Here is a 5,000-nt window from a genome sequence, read left to right on the forward strand (position 1 = left end):
CCATGTCGCGCGCAACACGAAAACCAAATACCGCCATCTGCAAGTCTCCCGAAACATGACCTGCTGCACCGACGATACCGCCATCTATGAGACGCCACCCCGACTACGACATCGCTAGGTCCCACAGTACCCATTTTCCGACGCCACCCACAAAGCCTGCATCATCTGTCCACCACAGGAACCCGAACGCCAGTGCCTGCGTCGCACGAAGTAGTCAACCGACAATCACTCCACCCGCACCCGCACCCGCACGTGCCCCACCCCAACCGCCGAAATCGCAACTCCAGCGGATGAACGGCGGACTCTTCCCGCACTCGTACGTTGCAATCCACCCCTATATCTTGCGTTTCACGAAGAGTTATATCCAATATGCCAAATTCCCGCTGTCCCTATACATGCTGTAAGTCTGTGCACACAATATGAACCACACCTCAGCGAGACACTCTATCACACATTACTCTCTGCCTGTAACAGACACAGATACAATATGTAAGCACCAGCATGGACCAACGTCCGGTGCATCCTCTCCGCCACAGTACACCATCCACACTATGATAACCACACCAGGGAGTCCAATTCTAAAATAGAATATCCCACCCGTCCGACATCCACAACTGCTCAGATAAGCCACCAACACCCACACATGTCCTACACAGGGGTGCACCCAACACCACCACACTGCCACCTGTTACGCACAGAAACAATGGCAGGAATGAATCACACAGGTGTGCCGCAACCACAGACGCGGCGCGCCTCCAGTCACGAGCGAAAAGCGCATAAGCGCATCCTGACGAGACATAACTGCTGTGACATACTGACGCTGCCTCAGACATTCACTTACAATGATCACTACCAACGAACCTCGGCCCCCCCCCCCCCCAACAACACACTCTCTTACCACGTTGTGTACTGTAATCCAACCCATTTCGCACCTTAACCTAACCCATTTTGCACCTTAACCTAACCAAATTCGTAACGCAATTTGTACCACAATTTCTACCGCAATGTAACGCAATTTGTACCGCAATGTAACGCAATTTGTACCGCAATGTAACGCAATTTGTACCGCAATGTAACGCAATTTGTACCGCAATGTAACGCAATTTGTACCGCAATGTAACGCAATTTGTACCGCAATGTAACGCAATTTGTACCGCAATGTAACCCAAGTTGTGCCTTAACCTAACCCAAGTTGTGCCTTAACCTAACCCAAGTTGTGCCTTAACCTAACCCAAGTTGTGCCTTAACCTAACCCAAGTTGTGCCTTAACCTAACCCAAGTTGTGCCTTAACCTAACCCAAGTTGTGCCTTAACCTAACCCAAGTTGTGCCTTAACCTAACCCAAGTTGTGCCTTAACCTAACCCACGTTGTGCCTTAACCTAACCCACGTTGTGCCTTAACCTAACCCAAGTTGTGCCTTAACCTAACCCACGTTGTGCCTTAACCTAACCCACGTTGTGCCTTAACCTAACCCACGTTGTGCCTTAACCTAACCCACGTTGTGCCTTAACCTAACCCACGTTGTGCCTTAACCTAACCCACGTTGTGCCTTAACCTAACCCACGTTGTGCCTTAACCTAACCCACGTTGTGCCTTAACCTAACCCACGTTGTGCCTTAACCTGCTCTGTAATTGGCATATGACACGTTACATTAATCTAGTGTTGTCTAACCACAACCCTCTGAATATAGTTCGCTACTCGCACCGCTCACCCTCTTGTGTATCGTTTCATGTTCAACACTTCGCAAGTGTTGCTTACTTTTTACATGCTCCCGCTGTACACTGTAATGTGGACGACTGCAGGATGTACATCGCCCCACCCCTCCCCCCCCCTGCCTTCGCACGCTGGTCGTTCAGGTGCTTGCGTGTTCAATGCCCTTCGCAGCTGTTCACTGGCATTCGCATGTCGAAGCGCTCAGTCTACGTCGTGGTACGGCCTGTGTCCACTGTCCGCTGATGTCGTAAGCTTAACCCTCACATTGTACTGCACATAGGTCCGTATGTACTGAATGATACGCTGTGGCACATGTGTGACCGTACAACGACTGCGCCCAACAACAGCGAACCATACGGTCCATATGTTGTGCACTCAGCCACGTGCCGTCTCCCCATAACAGCTACATTGCAGTGTGGTACGCCATAGAGACGTGTGGGAGTAACGGACGCCCTGGATGGCGATCAGCATGAGCCGTCTGTTGATGTAGTGGCGCGTGTATTCAAACGTAGTCGTCTCTTCTCACACAGTGTGATAGCATGGTGCACCGCGTTCCACATCTGCGACATGGTACAGATGCTGGTTGACAGTCGGTGTCGTAATGGACATCGCATACGTAGGGGGCCACCTCCCACGTGTTCTCTAGTCGTGCACATTTTGTTGCGTGTATGTGGGCAGACGTAGTGTGTCGTGGCACCTAACAGACAGGTATGCAATAATCGTTGCATTTGCAAACTGGGATGGACGTCTACGTTTGCTGGTGACGTTACGCAAATGAACAACTGGTAAACCCATTGTGGTGCGGTTGTTGTTGCTGGAGGTAAATCAGTAAGGGCAAATCTGTGTGTGAAGCGATACGCGGCGGTGGCTGGGTGGGACCGTCCCCGGCCGGTGAGGGGGGGCCGCCCGGCGTGCTGGCCGCGCGGTGCGTGGGCGCACGCGCTACAGCCGGCTGGTGGGGGCGCCCAGTGGCAGGCGCGCCGGCCGACGGACGCGGCAGGCGGCGCAGCTGCGCGCCGGGGCACCCTGCGCGCGGCGCCGGGCGGCCAAAGTGGGTCCTCGCGGGCCCGGTGCGAAGCGCGGTGGACATCTGCAGTGTGCTGGTCCGACTGAGGACTGTGTGCGATGAGGATGCGCCGCCGCCCGGCACTCGGCGCCGCGACGCCGTCTGCTGCTCGGTCGCCCCAGCGGTTCTCGCTGGTGGTTTGTATCGCAGTTGTGCAGACGTGTTGGCACGTGCGCTGTGCTGGGAGAGTTCGCTTCGGCACCCACGTGGGGCCTTTGCCCTTCTGTGGCGCTGGCGTTGGAGCTGCCGGTCACCGTAGGTGGCGCGTGTTGTCTCCCGCCGGCAATGCCACGACAGCACGCTCCCGGGCCTCTGTCGGCAGCGGCAAGCTCAGTTGGGAGCACGGGTGGTCGCACCTAAAGCGTCTACTCGCCTAACTCCGGGCGATTGCGCCTCTCTCGAACCCGACCAAGTACTTAGGACGGCGCTGCGCGCCGCCGGGACCTGAGAGGGTTTCGAGGTGTATTGTGCAGGGGAGCTCAGCCTCCTCCTGTTTGCAGAATAATTGAGCGGACGCTTGCGTGTTCGCGCGGGCCCCTGGGACACACTCCCGGGCGGCCGGCTGCTCAGCTCTAGTTGACGCAGCTCCCTGGTTGATCCTGCCAGTAGTCATATGCTTGTCTCAAAGATTAAGCCATGCATGTCTCAGTACAAGCCGCATTAAGGTGAAACCGCGAATGGCTCATTAAATCAGTTATGGTTCCTTAGATCGTACCCACGTTACTTGGATAACTGTGGTAATTCTAGAGCTAATACATGCAAACAGAGTCCCGACCAGAGATGGAAGGGACGCTTTTATTAGATCAAAACCAATCGGTCGGCTCGTCCGGTCCGTTTGCCTTGGTGACTCTGAATAACTTTGGGCTGATCGCACGGTCCTCGTACCGGCGACGCATCTTTCAAATGTCTGCCTTATCAACTGTCGATGGTAGGTTCTGCGCCTACCATGGTTGTAACGGGTAACGGGGAATCAGGGTTCGATTCCGGAGAGGGAGCCTGAGAAACGGCTACCACATCCAAGGAAGGCAGCAGGCGCGCAAATTACCCACTCCCGGCACGGGGAGGTAGTGACGAAAAATAACGATACGGGACTCATCCGAGGCCCCGTAATCGGAATGAGTACACTTTAAATCCTTTAACGAGTATCTATTGGAGGGCAAGTCTGGTGCCAGCAGCCGCGGTAATTCCAGCTCCAATAGCGTATATTAAAGTTGTTGCGGTTAAAAAGCTCGTAGTTGGATTTGTGTCCCACGCTGTTGGTTCACCGCCCGTCGGTGTTTAACTGGCATGTATCGTGGGACGTCCTGCCGGTGGGGCGAGCCGAAGGCGTGCGACCGCCTCGTGCGTGTTCGTGCGTCCCGAGGCGGACCCCGTTGAAATCCTACCAAGGTGCTCTTTATTGAGTGTCTGGGTGGGCCGGCACGTTTACTTTGAACAAATTAGAGTGCTTAAAGCAGGCAAGCCCGCCTGAATACTGTGTGCATGGAATAATGGAATAGGACCTCGGTTCTATTTTGTTGGTTTTCGGAACCCGAGGTAATGATTAATAGGGACAGGCGGGGGCATTCGTATTGCGACGTTAGAGGTGAAATTCTTGGATCGTCGCAAGACGAACAGAAGCGAAAGCATTTGCCAAGTATGTTTTTATTAATCAAGAACGAAAGTTAGAGGTTCGAAGGCGATCAGATACCGCCCTAGTTCTAACCATAAACGATGCCAGCCAGCGATCCGCCGCAGTTCCTCCGATGACTCGGCGGGCAGCCTCCGGGAAACCAAAGCTTTTGGGTTCCGGGGGAAGTATGGTTGCAAAGCTGAAACTTAAAGGAATTGACGGAAGGGCACCACCAGGAGTGGAGCCTGCGGCTTAATTTGACTCAACACGGGAAACCTCACCAGGCCCGGACACCGGAAGGATTGACAGATTGATAGCTCTTTCTTGATTCGGTGGGTGGTGGTGCATGGCCGTTCTTAGTTGGTGGAGCGATTTGTCTGGTTAATTCCGATAACGAACGAGACTCTAGCCTGCTAACTAGTCGCGTGACATCCTTCGTGCTGTCAGCGATTACTTTTCTTCTTAGAGGGACAGGCGGCTTCTAGCCGCACGAGATTGAGCAATAACAGGTCTGTGATGCCCTTAGATGTTCTGGGCCGCACGCGCGCTACACTGAAGGAATCAGCGTGTCTTCCTAGGCCGAAAGGTCGGGGTAACCCGCTGAACC

General features: G+C 54.2%; 1 non-coding gene across 1 annotated transcript in view; it reads left to right on the plus strand.

Annotated features, from left to right (window-relative positions):
* The first annotated feature begins 3,367 nt into the window (after positions 1 to 3,367).
* LOC126178769 (small subunit ribosomal RNA) overlaps positions 3,368 to 5,000 on the plus strand; it is a 1,909-nt gene continuing 276 nt past the window's right edge. The window contains exon 1 of the ribosomal RNA XR_007536628.1: positions 3,368 to 5,000. This exon is cut by the window's right edge and continues 276 nt beyond it. This is a non-coding gene — a ribosomal RNA (small subunit ribosomal RNA).

The sequence above is a fragment of the Schistocerca cancellata genome, chromosome 3, assembly GCF_023864275.1.
Source record: "Schistocerca cancellata isolate TAMUIC-IGC-003103 chromosome 3, iqSchCanc2.1, whole genome shotgun sequence".
NCBI classification, from domain to species: Eukaryota; Metazoa; Arthropoda; class Insecta; order Orthoptera; family Acrididae; genus Schistocerca; species Schistocerca cancellata.